Source organism: Mustela lutreola, chromosome 2 (genome assembly GCF_030435805.1).
Source record: "Mustela lutreola isolate mMusLut2 chromosome 2, mMusLut2.pri, whole genome shotgun sequence".
Lineage (NCBI taxonomy): Eukaryota > Metazoa > Chordata > Mammalia > Carnivora > Mustelidae > Mustela > Mustela lutreola.
The window spans coordinates 109,223,334-109,240,873 of NC_081291.1; the positions used below are offsets into that span (position 1 = coordinate 109,223,334).

Sequence of the window (17,540 nt, forward strand, 5' to 3'; positions counted from 1 at the left end):
CAATAAATATTTATCAAATGTGTGAGTAAATGAATATGTTTCTCTAACCTCATCTTCCAGAGATTTTCCCTCTTTGAACACCAGTTGTTAAATAATACTGATAATGATCAAAGGACAGTGAAGACAATAAGCACTCCTTGGAAAAACTTTGTGATATACAAAAGAGGATTAAAAAACAGAGATAACTATTGATTGTCAACATATGTAGAGCATATTGATTAAAACAAGCACACGTAAAAAGAATATAGCCAAAGCATGTGCAAAATACATCAGTGAAGAAAGTGCTCATTGGATTCCAAGGGCTGTGAATTTACAACAATGACTCCCTGGTCTCCACACATCCCAATGGTAATGTCACAGACAAGAAACCAGATGTTGGGTTTATTGTTCAAAACCCTGTGGTGATATGGGTGGGGCTGTGTGTAGCCACCATCCCTCAATGTCCTAGCTATTAAATGTTCTGATTATTTGGCAAGAATAGAAAACATTCCTATGAATGAACTACAGGGCGCCTAGTTGGACCCCTCATTCACAGAGAGACCACTCAGGCACAAATGGATCACTCAGGCCCAGGATGTTTCCGGGGAAAGGAAATACCTAAGTCTCTTCATTGTTGTTTGACTCTCCCTGTGTCTGGGGTTGCCAGATGCTCCAGGCCACAGGTGCATGGGATGGTCCCATTTCCCAGGGCCTTGTCCTATTTCAAGCTATGCTGGGACAGCTCATGAAATCAAGATGTTTCTCCCTGACTGTAACTTCTTTGATGTCCCTCATGAAAGTGGGTTTTCTATCTGTAGATGACCCAAATTCAATTCCTCTCCTCCACCCCGTGTGCCTCATGGACAGCCTAACAAGCCAGGGGGATACTCTTATTAGAGACGGGCAAGCCAAGCCCAGCTTCCCGGAACCCACCTCTATAGTGTCTAACTCAGTAGGTGTGGGGTGGGACTGGAGCCTACGGTCCTATCAAGTTCCCAGGTGTTGCTGCTGCTGTCAGTCTTAGGACCACACTGAGACTTACTGGTACACCTCCCCACTGTCCAAAGTACCTCTTCTCTCCATTCTTCTCCATTCTCACTGCCAACGGCTCCACTTGGGCGCTCCCAGATTTCTAAATTTTGAGAATGTGGGCAGATTTTAATAATGTCTCAGGGAGGTAAAGGAACAGACAAAATTGCACAGCTAGAAGCTGGTAGAGCCAGGATCCAACCTCAGGTCCTTCCAATTTTATACGGCACAGTACAGTGATTCCATTTCCTGCCTTGCTAGGAGGCCCTGGTGCCTAGAAAAGGACAGGCCTGCCCAGAGCAAAGGCACTGAACAATTGAGTGGAGGGACAGGCCTGAGGACCTCGCTCTCTTGGCTCCTAATGCTTCTCTTCTTCCCACTTCCTTTCAGCTACTCTAACGAGCACCTCCTGTGGACCAGTGATGAGATGATCCCTTCAATCTCTCAAACCCACGTGAACATCTGCTCTGTAGCAGGCTCTGTCTCAACCACAGTGGTGATAGCAATAGTCCTCATGAGTTCAAGTTCATAGTCTAATGGAGGAATTAGACATTAGCCAAATAACTACAGACAAATTAAAGTGGAGCTGTCTTCAGGGCTCTAAAGGAGGAGTTCATGGTGTTCTGAGCACATGTAAATGGGGAATCTGATGTAGACAGAAGTGTAGAAGAAATTTTCCTGGGTAAGTGACAAGTAGGTTTGTATCTAAAGGGTAATCAGATAAAGAGGGAGGGGCAAGGTATTTGGTGAAGGGAGAAGCATATATGAAGAGCCTACATTAGGAGGGACCCTGGTAGTTACAAGGAATTTTTTTAAAAAGAAAGAAAAGGAAGTATGGCTAGAGCAAGAGCTGTTGAGGCCAGAGAGGTAGGGGGACGCCAGGCTCACAAGACCCAATAGGGCTCATTAAGAAGTTTTAACTGTTAATAACAACAGGAATCCAATTATGAGGTTTTAAGCAGGGAGTGATGGCATAATCAGATTTGCTTTCTTGAAAGATCCAGGTGTTTTTCATGTGAAGAAGGTAAAAGGGAATGCAAGTTCCATGACTATTAATTACATCCCATTGGAGCCAGAGTGTGTCAATTCATTGGAAGAAAGCAGAACCAGGATGGAATCTCAAATCTGGAAATTACAGAGACCACCAACTTGAACGGAATATCCACACGGAATATTTTATCAAATTATGAAGCTCCTAAACAGAAAAGTTAATTGCATATTCCAAATGTAATCATTAAGTGTTTTCAAATGAGGCATCTCTAGCCTTCCCAAATGGAAATATATGACCACTTGGCCATTATGAATCTAAATTCATCTTACCTCATTTTCCCAGAGTTCTTGCATCCTAATAAGGAGTTGAAATGTGGGGTACCTCGGTGGCTCAGTGGGTTAAAGCCTCTGCCTTCAGCTCAGGTCATGATCTCAGGGTCCTAGGATCAAGCCCCACATCGGGCTCTCTGCTCAGCAGGGAGCCTGCTTCCCTTCCTCTCTCTCTGCCTGCCTCTCTGGCTATTTGTGATGTCTGCCTGTCATTTTTAAAAATTAAAAAAAAATTATTTTTAAAAGTTGAAATGTGTCCTGCTGTTAATCGACAAGCTTGGGAACACATTTCAACCAAACACCTTTCTTCAACAGCTCAAAATTTTGGGGCCTTACGCACAATTCCTTGTTTGGAAAACCCAGATTGACCCCGATGCCCCTTTTTCAGATTGGAGAGGTTTCTAGCTCTCCTGCTTTCCCCTCATGAACAACCCATTTCCTCAGCAACCCCTGGTAATCCTGCATCTGCCTCTCATGGATGAGATGTCAGTCTGATATGTCATCTGTGTTTTGCTTCAGTCTGAATTCTGGGAAGTGCTACCATTTCCCTTCCTGAACGCTTGCTTTGAAGATAAGGAGAGGATGTCCATCTCCCCCAAGAAGCTCCCAGGGTGTTCCTGCCTGTCAGTCTTCCCCCAGCCTTGGGGAATTCCATCAGACAAACATGGGCTGGACTAATGACCCATCAGGTGACTGGACTCCGATGAGGAGTTGCCCAAGGAAAAGCCTTGTGTAGACTTCTTTTCCCCTTTGATACCCACACAGTGATTTTTAGAAAGGTGACTTGCTTTTACTAATACCCACACACCAATTTAAGTAGATTTCAAAATCATGCTCAAGAACACGAAGGCACAATAAAACCCAGTTACCTGGCATCCGGGTTCTGGGTCTGGCTTTGCTACTGAGAAGTTCTGACCTTGGACAAATTTCTTTGCTTCTCTGGCTTTTGAGTTCATAATTGGAGAGTGGAAGAGTTGAATCAAAGTCATAGTTACCAACATTCTCAACTATATTTTCAATCCTTTTTATTAGATCCTTATTACTCTAGGCCCCCTTATTGGAGAGATTTTTTACTTCTAAACACACTGAACTTATTAAGCAGGCTTTATTTTACTTCTCCTTTCTATTCATCAAAGCACACACCAGAGGCTCTGATCAACAGGGCTGGCTGATATTATTCTAGCCAAATAAAACCTCATTGTAAGGACATGTGGTTTTTTTTATAGGATGTTTGAAATTTTGAAAATAGGTTGCAAATCCTTACTACAATTCTCATAGACCCCTAAAAAGCTTAAGGATCTCAAATGGAAAGGGAAAAGATGAAATAAGCGTGTTTAGAGAAGCCATCTATGTCTAACATTCTGAAGCTTAGGCCAAGAAGAGAACCCATTGTCCCTACAGTAGGAAAAAAAAAAAAAAAAAAAAAAGTGTTTCAGAGCTGTTTCAAATAGCCAAGCTCAGGGTGTGAAATCTAGAACTCTGTCTTTCTTTCGTGTTAAAGGAGACCCACTATTGTCTCTAGATGACATCTATCCATGTTTCCCCTCTCTTTGATCTTGCCAGTCAGGATATTCACTCAATAGATCTGATCTCTCTACCAACTACACCCAAAAAGGTGACTACCAAGGAGCTCATGTACATTTTGGATGGTTCCATATGCCAGTGTCCTTAATACTTGTGATTACTCTAGACTTCAAAACCAGACAAGTTGAATTTATTTTCTATCTCCACTTTATTTTTTTAATACTCTGATTGAGTGCCTAAATTATTTTCCAGGCACACAGTGGGTACCTGCAAATGCTTACTGAATGTAGGAATAAATTAACCAACTGATACGACTAAATCATTTTCACATATTCTGTGTTATTTAACTCTCTCAGGAGCACTGCAAGGTAGGGAGTAGTCTTCCCCTTTCACAACCAATGAAACTAGATCTCAGGTTCTGTGAATTCTTCAGGTCATACAGCTAGCAGGTAGTGAGGTAGAACTTGAACCCAGGTCTTTGGTCTACACCTTGGAATGGTACCCTCCAGGGCAGCCTGTCATGGATTCCTACTGTTCTTCCCTCATTTCTGAATGAGCTGACTCAGTCTCTTTCTCCCTTTCCACCACCAGCCCCATCCAGTCCTTCGTTGTCTTATGTCTCACTTAGAGCACTTCCCTTTGCCTATCTTGCTCCCCCACAGGTCATCCTGCCAATTCCTGCCCAAGAATGTGAATGCTTGTCCTTTAACAGCTTTTACCCAGGGGCAGTTCTCCCCCCAGATCCCCAGCAATGTTCTAGTGGGACCACTGAGCATCCCAGCTTGGAGAGACTTGCCCTCTCTCGGACCATCTCCTCACTGAGCAGACAAGCCCACAGGCTCCAAAAGAGGACCTTTCCTGCTCACCCTCATCCGAGTGTACATCAGTCCTCCTCACTGTGAGAGGCTCGACCACTCCCCCTTCAGCACCTTACCCAGCTCCTCTGGTCCTCTCTTCACCTCCATCCTAACACCTCCTTCATCCTGCAAAGGGTCCACCCTGCCCCTTAAAAGTCAGCTTTATCTCCAGTTAGGTGGGTGGTACTAGGCAGGTCACAGCCCCAGCTGGGGTGCCCATCAGTTACACGGAAATACTTAACTTGGTGGCCTCAGCAGCTTAGAAACATATCCTTCTGGTGAATGCCCTTTCTTCCCTCCCTTCCCATTCTCAAGGCTACCCAGTCATTTGTTGAGCCCTCTGTCAGCTGAGGGGCCAGAGCACCTCTCTTTCCCAAATAACCTCTGGAATCACAGCTCATCACCATCTTCTTGAATCAAGTGGCCCAAGGGGTCATTCTTAGCCTTTGACTCTGGCCCAGAGCTTAAATATCTCACCACATTAGAACCACAAACACATGCTGTTAATGAGCACCTGCTGGCCCAGGCCTGCCTAGGCCAGGTTCCTCTATCCTTGGAACCTGGGCATGGCTGAAGCCATCCCTTTATCACTACACCTGAGTCACTCTGGTCAACTTCAGAACCACAAGTGACATTATACTCCCCCCCCCCCTTTTTAGAATTAGGAGTGTTGTTTTTTGTTCTTTTTTTGGTTTTTTTTTTGTTTTGTTTTCAGAACAAGTGGTTCAATGTTACCCCTAACACCTATGCCCAGCTTGCCAATGAAGATGTCTAGGCCCCTAAATGCCTGGGTGAAAGGTTGTGATCAAGAACATGAAGGACAGAGGCACCTGGGTGACACAGTTGGCTGAGTGGTCCACTCTTGGTTTCCGCTCAGGTCCTGATCTGAGGGTTATGAGATGGAGCCCCACATCGGCTCAGCACAGTCTCCTTAACTCTCACTCTCTCTCCCCCTGCCCCCCAACCAAAAATAAATAAATAAATATTTTAAAAAGAAAGAAGAAGAACATGAAGGACAATAAATGATAGATGCTTTTAGTGATTGGTGGTGGAGGTGTTTGACAGAAAGCTCTCCTTTCTCTCACATAGGCTAGACTCACAAGGGACCCACTGGAATGGTGGCTTCTCCTTATTAATCCTAGCATCAGTGACAAAGCCTGTGCTTTCCTACCCTGTTAGCACAATAGCTCTGCTGCTCACAAACCCAGCAGTGGTGAGAGCACTATGGTGCCACCACGGTAGGACCGTCTTCCCTGGGGTTAAGGGCCATGGTTATACTTCTGCAAGAGAAACAGGAAAACCTGTGAGCCAAGTATCTCAGCTTCACATAAAAGTACCCCAGGCCATGAGCACACACATTCACACAACATACACACATGCTGTCCTGTCCCTTTGATTGGACTAACGTTGTTCCCATGGCGCTCTCTTTAATGAAGGGGAAAAAAGCCCCCAAGGCTGGTGTTCTGGGACAGACCCTCCCTTCTTACCTGGTTTGCCAGGGTGGTGCTGAGCAAAGTCCAGGATCTGGGGTGGGAAAAAGTGGGAGCAGGATCCTGCCTGTGACTTGGCCTCACAGTTCGACCTGGGGCTAGTCCTCTGTCTCAAGAGACGGCAAATAGAAATGCCAAGTTGTTCACAGCAGTGTTGTGGGCATTGGAAGAGTAAAGGTCGTGAAGGCTCCTGGCAAACCGTGAAGGGCCGCTCCAGCAGGAGTTAGGAATACAGGTTGTTACTGCAGAGATCTGGGAAGTTCACGTAGGTTGGCGGGGTCACGTGCACGCACGCGCACATGGCTGCTGGCGCACCTTTCTCAAAGGTGGCTACGCCACATAGCTTGTCCACTGAGAAAGCCACGACAGCTCCACCGTGCAGGCTGCCCAAACTCTTTCACAAACATCGGTAATCTTCCAAGATGGACCAGCCTCACCAACCATATTCACCCTGTCCTGTTGCCCAACAAACTGGCAAACCGTCGCTTTCCTCCTTGCCTGCCTCTTCCCACGGAGAGTGCCCTACCCCACCTCCTCCACCTCCACAGTCTCTGCACAACAGAAGCGGGCCCATCCTTCTAGGCGTGATTGTAATGCCACCACCTTCAGGGACGCTTCCCTGACTATTCTCCTACCCTCTCCCAACAGAAGGAGTTTCCTCTCCTCTGAATTCACTACATCTGTCCTTCTCTTATTGGGTCTGTTGTTGTTGTTGTTGTTGTTTTTTAGTAAAGCTCATTAGGGCCATGTTCTATCACCCTTTACCATGGTGTGAATTGCTAAAGACCAAGTTCTCCATTGTGCTGTTCCCCCAACCCCCACCCCCACCCCAGCACCTTGCACAATGAACTGCCAGACCCAGTAAGGGTTTGGTGCTGAAAGAATCAATGCATGGATGCACTCCTACTTTCACTAAATGGCCTGGGGAATGCAACCTTTTCTCTCTGGGTTTCAGCCTCATGAAGAAAACTGCACATGGAACAGACAGGAGAGCTAAGGGATGTCAGCAAGTGGAGATCTCTGGAAAGGGTAGCACAGACATGGAAAGTCACCGGCCATGTGAAGTCCCATTGTGCATGGGTTGGCAATTAACAACCACAACTAATTAACAAAGCCCGGGACATATTTTTAAAAGGTAGTCAGAGTTATAGGGTATATCTAATAAAAATCATAGTAATCATGACTTGATTTAATGTTTTAATGGGTTTACGTCTATTCTTCCAGGATATTCAAGCAAATAATCAACCTCCAGGGGGTAACCTGGGAGCAGGAGTGTACAGTGTTGGTGACATCTTGGGCTGGAAAATGGAGGTTCTACCCGAGCTCTGCAAACAATTGGGTATGCAGTTGGGTCAGAAGAATGTCCCTTAGCTCCCCCTCTCCTCTTATAAATCACAGTTAGCCCAGGTGGTACTACGTGACCCTTAGATTAAAGAAGACGTACAGTTTTCCCACCTGCTTTCCCAATGCCTTTGGCCATTTCCCACGGACTTCTAACAAAAGACCCTTTGGGTTTACTTGAACATTAGTCAACTTGACAGTAGCACGTTGTTGGCCAAAACGAGGTTTCCTGATGACAGTTGTGGAATAGGAGCCCTGAGAAACAAAGAGGGCTGCCAGCAACTCCCGAGCCAGGGTCTGTCTTTCAGCCTGGGATGCTGCGGTCCCCAGGTGGGGAAGCACAGGTGGGGAAGTCGAAGGCAGTGGTCCCAGGGTTGGAGTTCCTGGCTTCTCTGTTTTGTCTTTTGGAGGCTCAGTTTTCCCACAGAGAAACTGAGGTGATACCTTTAAACCAGGCTCCCGTGATTGTGTATTAGTTGTGCTGGCTACCAACACCCCTTGGCTGTCCCCCAGAGCCCGGAGGTGAGCAACCACCAGCAGGGGTGGAAGACAAACAGGAATGGCCTCCCGCCCTCTGCCACCCACTGCCCAGTGCAAACACCATCCTCCTCCCTCGGCAGCAAGTCATTAGGTGTTCCCAGGGTGGCCTGTAAATTCTGAACTTCTCTCTTTGGGAGGTAAGAAGGAAAGAGAATTGCTGGTGAATATCTCTCTATTTCTCTGCCTGTGGGTGAGCGTGTATCAAGAGATAGCGTGTGTATGCACCCGTCTCCCACCCTGGGACTTACACGCCTGGGTGTTTGCACACCAGATGATCCCTGCAGGAAAAGGCAAGTCCCCAGCTGCTGTGGAATTTTAAGAGATCTCCCTGGAATGCCCTTCTGGGATGTCTGGTTCTAATTGCCTCCGTCAGCCAGCGCTGGCGAGCTGGCAGGAGCAATGAGAGGTGAAATTGAACAGACTACAGTTCCCATCAGACCCCCAGCCCTGCCAGAGTCCCCCAAGGGCCAGAAAAGAAAACACATGTGGCCACGGCGGTGGGTGTGGTGGAAAGAACTCTAGACTGGAAATCGGAAGGCCCGGATCCCTGGCCCTCTGCTGCCACAGACGCCCCGCGCGCGCTGCAGACCCAGCGCCTCCCTCTCTGGGGCCTCCAGTTTCCTCCTGTGCTAAATGAGGGCTGAGGACTGGCTGCTCTCCACAAACTTAGGCACTGAAATGTCAAGCTCTCGTGGAGGACTTTGGTGGGGCATTTTCTTTTGAACCTTAAAACCAGATGCTCTGTGTTTTTTAGATCTTTAAGAAGGACAGGGAGAGGATTTCATTCCCACCCACTCTGTGCTAGCCCCAGGCCCATTCCATTCTTTGCTCTCTTCTTGGCCAGGGAGAGCTGGGGAAGAGAGTCCTGACCCCAGCCGGCCAGGAGACAGAGATCCTGTGGTTCCTTAGTGCCCCCTATAGGCCTAGAGGGCAGTTACTCGGAAGCTGGAGTTGTCCCGCCAGCCACCTGCCCCCTGGGCACCCAAGGCTGCTTCCCCTGCCCAGCCTCGGGTTCAGAAGTCCACGGCTCAAACTGGCCACTAATTTGGGGAACCTCTCTCTCCTCTTAGCCTGGTGCTTTAAAACTCAGACTAAAGCCCCTGATACAATGGCCACAACAGTCTGGGGGTGAACACGTCTAGGGGACCTTCGGTTTGGGCACAATACAGCACGGGTCACCAAATAGGAAGTACTGCAGACTTCTGGCCCAGCGCCCTGATCTCACCCACCCCCACCCCTACCACTCCTCCCCTCCACTAAATCGCAGCTGATGCTTGCACATCTCCGGTGAGGAGGAGCTCACTACTTTGTGAGTCAGCATGAATCAGTTGGCATTTTGTTTGATTAGTAATCGAGTCCAAATCACACATTGGGGGCTTATCAGCTCCTCTAAAGGGTGTCTTTGAGGATAGGCTGCAGTCCTCGAAAGCATCAGGAGCTAAGGCTGTTTCTAGACTGTTCCTCAGTCATTTCTAGAGCACAACTTCCTATGGGCCTCACAAACCAAGATGAACCCCTTAACTTCTAGCCAACACCTCTGCACTCCATAGAGGAAGAGGGGAAGGGTCAGGGTCTGCATGGCTACTTCCCACCAGGTCAGGCCCCCTTGAAGACCTCTCTAATGACGTTTGCTAGCATCTCATTGGCCACTCTGGGGGCAGGTGTGGCTGAGAGTTAGTCCCCTTGACTCTCCAAGTCAGCTTGGAGTCTGTCACCAAAGAAGAAAGGGAAAATGGATTCTGGGTCCACGAGGACTAGACCACAACATGGCCATGTGTGTTGAGGGAAGCCATGAATGGTTGGGCAGCTCTGTTGTTGCCTCTTACAGACACCAGTTTCCCTCTGTCTGCAGAGGAGACAAGGTGCTCTGTGTGCTGGCTCCCTCGAGAGTGCTCACCTGATCCCAGAGAACACCTCACCTCCCCACACAGGAGCAGACTCTCGCCAAGCTGGTGGAGAGAGATGCTATCTTCAGATTGCTCTCTCCTGAGGAAGATGCCAGGCAAGTGAACCTCCAACCTGCTCTGAGCAAGGCCCCTCTAGTACTTTCCCTAGAGAGAACTATGCCAGCGCACCTGCAAGGACCCAAGCCCAGCTCCAGACACCGCCCCTCCACCACCTGTCCCTGCCTCAGTACTCCCTACCAGGTCTGGGACCAGCGAACAACTCCTTCCCAACAGACTCTCATGGCTTTGTTCCAGTTTCCCATGCTGCCTCTGGCAGGGGGAGACCACAAGAGGGTGTACCCTCCATTCCGGGGAGAGAGCTCACTGCTTTCTCCTCAGATTTGTTCTGCCAGGAGCCAGTGTCACCCATCAGCTCAAAGGGCAAACCCTCACATGTTTAAATTTGGTATTTAGGATGGTAGACAAAGAATGTGAGGCCAACAAAGATGGGCTTGGCCCTGAGGCTAACCTCTTCATTAGCTTGCTTTCTGCCTTTCTGCTCTCCTGGCTCTTCAGGCTTAGAGAGGGGGCTCTGCACCGATTGGGGAAGGTGGTCCCTCCCTCCTCAGGAGACCCATGAGCGTTTTCTGGAGTCTTATCCTTGGAACACCTTCTGGTGTTTCCACACAGGGCGGCTTCCCTGGGAAGGAAGCTGAGGCCCAGAGCGGTGGCCATTTCTGCTAGACCCAGGTGTGGAGGTAGTAGGGCCCTGGGGGATGGATGACTTCTCTTGGGGGGGCAGCGGAGAGGGCTTCCTTGGGGAACCACTTTCCAAATCTCCCCCAGGAGAGCTTCACTCCTCCCTGTGTGTCTCAATCGCTATTTCTTTCCCTTTCAGCGGCCATCTACATCATTCAGTCATCACACCGACTACTTGTTACAATAAACCTCATTCTCTTTCGAGAGCATTATTTGAAGCAGGCTTCAGTTTTCGCCACCCTGGCGAGACGTGGCCTAACAATACCTCTTCCTCCTCCCCGTCACGTTCATCCATTCACTGCTCTCATGAGACTGAATGCGCTTGAAGAGAGAAGCCCTTAACCATACGATTAAAGCAGGATTTCCCTTTAAGATGGAGTTTCCAGGAATGAACTGTGTTTAAAAAGCAGGGACCACCTCTTTGGGAATGTGAGGGAGAGAAATAATCAGCTTCAATTTGTTAAGAACCATTTATCATGAATGCTTGAAAGCTATGACTGTTTTAGATCTTTTCTCCGGTATAACTAAGTTATTGCACATACATCATGGAAGGTTTCGAGACTCCCAGGCTCTGCAGACGGCCCCCAACCCCGGAGGCCAGATATCTCCATTTCTTATAACATACTTGGGCAAAGACAGAGTGTCATTCTTACATTTGGCTAGGTAGTATTTCTTTTTAAAAGAAATTGTTGTGCTGTTTAATGTTAGGTCCTTAATACTTTGGAGCACTTCAAATCCTAATAGCAGGTTGAATTATCACTGCTTTGCAGCCACAGAAGATAAAGAAAGCTTAAAAAAAAAAATAAAATGGGCAGGTGCATGTTCTGTCTTCAGTTCAAGGTGGAAGCCGGAAGTGAAGTCCCATGACTATCACACTGACAGCTTGAGCCCTTCCTAGCACGGCTCTGTATACTGAAATTATTATGGAGGAAAACTCAGCCAAGACTCTCCTCTCTCAGAGACTCAGCTCCCCTGCCTCCAAAGCAGAAAATCAGAGTAGCTGAGATAGAGCAGCAGCTTGGTTTGAATAAATAATTTCATTTCCTGGATAATTGTTTTCCGTATAAAGTAGGATCCCATCTCCAGAAGATTTATGCCAAGTCCCCTGAATTCCTGGAAAATGTACATGGGAAGTGTGAACAAGAGTATTGGTACAGTAATCTAATAACTACACCAGGATTATTTATTTAATAAGCCTTGATGGATGGTTTCATCTGCATTGTCTTTTAGGTGAGCCGAATAGGGTTCAGGCTGGACCACTGGTGTTACAGAGTAGAAAAGGGTCAATTTGACTCCCAGTCCATAAATTGGAAGATATGAATGCTCAGTGAGAAGAAAAAGGAAAAAGTGTGGAACAGTGGATATAGTATATGACATTAGTATTTAAAAGGAAAAAAGTATATGAATACACACATATTTACTCATATTAATAGCATGACAGATATATTTGATAGCACCGGTTTCTAAGAAAGGGTAAGAAAAAAGATTTAAAAAATAAGAAAGGATAAGAGGTGGTGGGAGGAAGGGGTAGGGGGTAGAATTCCACTTTAGATGTTTTGTAACTTTTGGATTTTAAACCATGAGAACATATTACCTATTTATAAAAGAATACATAACATTTCACTAAAAGCACAATGTGACCCCTGAATGGTTCAGAGGCCTGAAAGTTGGGAAGCAGGACGAAGAGGGCACTGGCTCAGCCAGGCCAGCTGATAGCGGTGATGTCCCCTGACCCCAGCATGGGTTCCTCCTGCTACCCTGAGTACTCTAATGAGCTAAGGTCCAGGAGTCAAGGCTCTGGCTAGTTCTTCATGCAAGCAAAGAAGTAGTCACATTGGTTACTAGCTGGCATGTAATGCTTTACAAGCAAAGCGACAAGAATGATTTTGTCCCCATCTGGAAACCTTGCTGTAGAAGGAGTCAGATCAACCAGAGGGCGACCAGGTTGGGCTACAGCCTGGACGCGTGTTCGGGAAGGGAGAGTTGAAGGCATCAGCATGCAGCCTTGGGACCAGAGGGTTTGCAGAGCACCCCTGTCTTCAGCCATCTGAAGGGAAGCCAGAAGACCAGCTAGATGAGAGACCCCAGGCAGTCTGTGCATGTGGAGGCAAGCTACCCACCTCTCTGGGCTGCATTTCCCCTCTGTGTTGAGGAGACAGTAACACTTATAGCAATAGTACCTAGGGTTTTCTCATTCAAGAAATAACAAGGCAAGATATCTAGCACTTAGTAGGCACCCTGCAGAGCCCCACCTGTATCACACGTTTCCTGTCCGAGCAAATAAGGTGTCATGCATGGCTCCAGTGGGCAAAATCTGCGGGAAAAGGGACTCGGACTCCTTTAAGAAAGTCTTTGCCCTGGGACTGTCAGAGGAGAAAACAAATCTTTCTTAATGGGCATCCTGGACATAGGGGTGCTTTGAGGAAGAAGCTGAAGGCTCTGCCTCGGCTGTCTCTCTGGCTGCCACAGAAGAAGCAGGATCAGAGCACCCCAGGCTTGTCCTCCCCAGGCTCCTCTCCGCTCCTGTCCCTCCTCCAGCCAGCCTGTTCCCAGAAAGGCTCAATTAAGAAGGCATTTTCAGACCTCTCTGTGGCTGGCACCACCACATTTTTTACATTCCCTGCTTCTGCTGCCTTTGGAGCTGTGAGGTGTGTGTGTGTGTGTGTGTGTGTGTGTGTGTGTGTGTGTGACCTACCTCAGGAGACAAGGACAGGAGCTCTGTGACCCAGACTAAGAGGGATTTTCTCCTTTGACCTCATGATTCCCACTGGTAGAATTTTCTCCAGGTCCCAGTGCTATCTAAGAGAGATAGGAGTGCCTTCTTCAACAGTGTTCTTAATTGTGCCTTGACACTCTGGGATTTCTGAGCAGACCCTGTTGGGGGTTCGTGGGGGATTTCAGGATGAATAGGGTCTGGCCCCTGGCCTGGGGTAACCACAGTCAAGCAGGGGTGACACAGACTGAAGCACGTCAGTCTCCTCCCTGGAGAGCTGTGACAGAAGCCGCACGCAGGAAGCTGAGTACCACGGGGCCCCAAGGAGCTGCTGGTGATGAATTCTGACATGAGGCTCATAGGTCCGCCAAGGCTTCGCACAATCCATGAGGCTGAAACTGGGGTTCACAGCTGAGTCAGAGGCTGGGAGCGGGAAGACGGACACGATTTCGGAGCACTCGTTGGCTTCGTTTCTGGTCTGCGAATCCTTTTGTTCTCCTGGGTTTTCACACCAGTGAAAGCGGTTCCCCTTTCTGGGTGTGACCTGCCCTGGCTTCAGACACCCCTCTGGGTGGAGCTGGCCAGACCCTGCCCAGATCCTGCCCAGATCCTCCCCACACCCCAGGGACCTGCTGCCCTACCCACCCCCCTTCCCTTTCCTCTTTCCCCCTCCAGTGCCCCGTCTGGGGAAACTTATCCAAGTTCCAAGCAGTAAATTTAAGGCCTTGGCAGCCCTCCCACAGATGACTCCCAAATTATCCCATTCCGAGGGTGGGGGTAGGGAGGCCAGGAGTTCAGGCTGGAGGGCTGGGCCCCGCCGTCCGAGAGCTGCGGGCGCCATCTGCTGGTGGAATCGGGCAGCCTGCCTGGAATCGGGCAGCTGGCCAGGGACAAGCCAGCGGGGCAGGAAGAGAGGGGAGGGGGACAAGCCCAGGCTCTGACAGGGAAGAGAATTCACTGTTTAACAGCCATCAGACAGAAGAAGGAGAGCAAGAGGGTGTGCTTGCGCCTGCACGTGTGTGAGCCCGACTTTGTGCCTTTGCAGATTCATCCGCGTTGACCGCCCGCCCGCGAGGCTGTGAGTCTTTGGGAGGGTGTGCTGGGATGGTGTGCGTGCTTCTGTTATTGTTCCATAGGGTGAGTCTATGGGACGGTCTCCAGAGGGAAAAGACAGTAAATAAAAAGGTAATCAGGCCCAGATGTATCCCTCCCAGGGAAGTTCCAGATGTCCTCTCCTTAATCCTCAGCCCAAACATGGGTGATGTGTGAGACTCAGTTGATTGCATTTTTAGTTGGGGAGAGTGAGACGCTGCCAAGTGATCAGGGCTACAAGCATTGTGGCCTGAGGACAAAGATCCTACAGGTCATTCAGCCCATCCTCACCATTTGCAGAATAAAAACCATGCATTCAGTGAGGAAAACGCAAAAGAGAGATCAGCTTAGATTACCTGGAGAGTCTCCAGCCCTGAGTTCGGATGGACCAACCACTTTCCACCCAACCCGGTCCTGGTGCCAGGAGGATCCTGGGCAGCAGCTCCCCTGCCCTGACTCTAATCCACCTCTTTTCTATTTACCCTCCTGAAGGAATTTCCTAACCCATAAATCTTGAGAGATTTATTATTTCCTGCGGCTCCTTTAGTTGGAAAATGTGGCTTTACAGTTCCAAACTCAGAACCACACTGGGATCACAGCTCTCAAGTGGGAGCAGACGTTCTCCTGGCTGGTGGTCGGCAGGACACCAGCCTGCCATTACCCACGGAGGGGCCACCAAGGACACGGCTGACCTTTCCTGGCTCCCAACGAAGACTGCTGGAATAACCAGAAGTTTCTCTCTGCAGGTTGTAAGAGCAGCCCTACGTCCCAGGAGAATTGAAGGGCTTAGTCCCTCTCCTCACCCCACCTGGAAGAAAGAGGGGCTGGGCTCTCCCTGTCTGTTCTCTAAAACCTCTGGCTCTGGCTCTAGTCTTTTCTCCCCACTGTGAAGAAAATCTTCCTGAAACAGCTCAGCCTGATAGCCTGGCAGCCAGGGCCCCCTTTTTGCCTGTAGAATAAAACCAAACGCTTTATAGGGTCACCAAGTCCCGTAAGACATGACCCCCACCTTTCTCTATCACTGAGCTTTCTTGCCGTGTTTTCGTGCCTGCACTGAATACCAGCCACATGGTTCTTCCCTGTCACCCGTCCCTGCCTCTACCACCCGCCCCCCATGCCGAGCTTCTCTGCGCTTATCCTGGCCCTGCTGTCTTCCCCTGCTTCTTGCCACCTCATATGTTCTTTCTTCTCCCTCCACATGGTGATATTTTGTTTTCCAAAGGCTGATTTCAAAGGTCACCTCCTCCTGGAAGCCTTCGGGGATCTCCTCCTTAACTAAAAAGAATCTCCTTTGAGTCTACCAGTCTGTACTTGGTTATACCCTTGCAGGTTCTTGTAGACTGCTTTATTTTATAGCCCCAACGCTCCCATGGATTACAGCCCCTCATAGATTTCGAGCACCTTGAAGGCAGAAGCAGCATGGAGTTCTCCTGTATCTTTTTGCTCACTCCCTTCCACACTCCAGTGACACTGTCCCTAGCAGTAAGGATGCTCTTAGGGAACCTTGTAAGTGATATTCAGACAACCCACTATTTTGACTTTTCCAATCTCTGCTATGCTTCCTTAGGACAAAGGAACCTGGAAGAGCAACATACTTAAGGGAAAACAGACAAACTCTTCACCACGGTCATCCTTCTCAGGAGAGAGCATGGCCCGGAGTTCCAGTGGGTAGGGAACGGCTGTGCTACGGATTCACCAGCTCCCGACGTGTCTACTCCAGACTCAGGATCGGCAGGGAGGCCTCATTCCAGAGCTGAGGAGCTGCACTGAGAAGAAAGGAACCTGAACCCTCAGAATTCACACCTGGAGAACTCTAGAAGGAAATCTCAATCCCCAGCACCCTCCATAGCTGACAGAGAGTGAAGGTCTTCTTATAGCACTGGTCTAGAGATGGGAGTCAAAGTTTTGAGGCCTGGCTATGCTGTGACCAACTCTCAGCCTCAAGCTACTTCCTCCCCCATCTGCACGGGGTGGGGCTCATCATGAAGACCTCTGGGAGACCAGCACCCTGACGTCACAAGGACGCACATCAGGCAAGCAGCCCTTCATTTGAAAACCTTTGTGCATTTGGTCTTCAAAATGAAGCCATCCAGAGCGTGTACATATCCGTTTCAGTCATCCATAGTTCTCATTAAGAATGTCCAAGGGGCGCCTGTGTGGCTCAGTGGGTTAAAGCCTCTGCCTTCAGCTTGGGTCATGGTCCCGGGGTCCTGGGATCAAGCCCGACATTGGACTCTGTGTTCTGTGGGGAGCCTGCTTCCTACTCTCTCTCTCTGCTTACACCTCTGCCTGCTTGTGATCTCTGTCAAATAAGTAAATAAATAAATCTAAAAAAAACAAAAAAAAGAATGTCCAACCAATAAATCACTTATGGCCTGACCCTTTGAGATTATTATTAGTTGCCATTTCATAGGTGTGAAAAGTGAGATGGGAAAAGAACACACATATTCAGCACCAAGATTTCATTTCCCTTAAATAATTTGTTATTTTTTCTGATTCTTAGAGTGACACATATTTATTATAAGTGAATGTTGGAAATATAGAGAAGTTCACAGAGGAAAATAAATCTGCTAGAATCCTACCCCCACCAAGGATCTCTGTGAACCCTTTGGTAGAGTTCCTTCCAGACCTTTGTCTAGACACTTTTATAGATATTCTTTTCCAAAACTAGTGTCGTGTGAGAGATGCTCTTTAGAAATCCTGGATTTTTGCATCACAAAATACTGTAAGCATTTTTCCATGCCTTCAAATATTCTATGGTGTTATTTTTTTTTTTAAATAGGCTCCACACCCAACATGGAGCTTGAACTCATGATCCTGAGATCAAGGGTCACATGCTCTACTGCTTGAGCCATCCAGATGCCCCTACAATGTGATTTTTTTTAAAATATTTTTTATTTTTTTGACAGAGAGAGCGAGATCACAAGTAGGCAGAGAGGCAGGCAGAGAGAGAGAGAGGGAAGCAGGCTCCCTGCTGAGCAGAGAGCCCAATGCGGGGCTCAATCCCAGA

General features: G+C 48.3%; 1 long non-coding RNA gene across 1 annotated transcript; it reads left to right on the forward strand.

Moving 5' to 3' along the window:
- Positions 1-14,298: 14,298 nt before the first annotated feature.
- LOC131824715 (uncharacterized) lies at positions 14,299-16,942 on the forward strand. The gene is made up of 2 exons (XR_009350955.1): positions 14,299-14,516; positions 16,098-16,942. It is a non-coding gene; the product is annotated as an uncharacterized LOC131824715 (long non-coding RNA).
- The last annotated feature ends 598 nt before the right edge of the window (positions 16,943-17,540 follow it).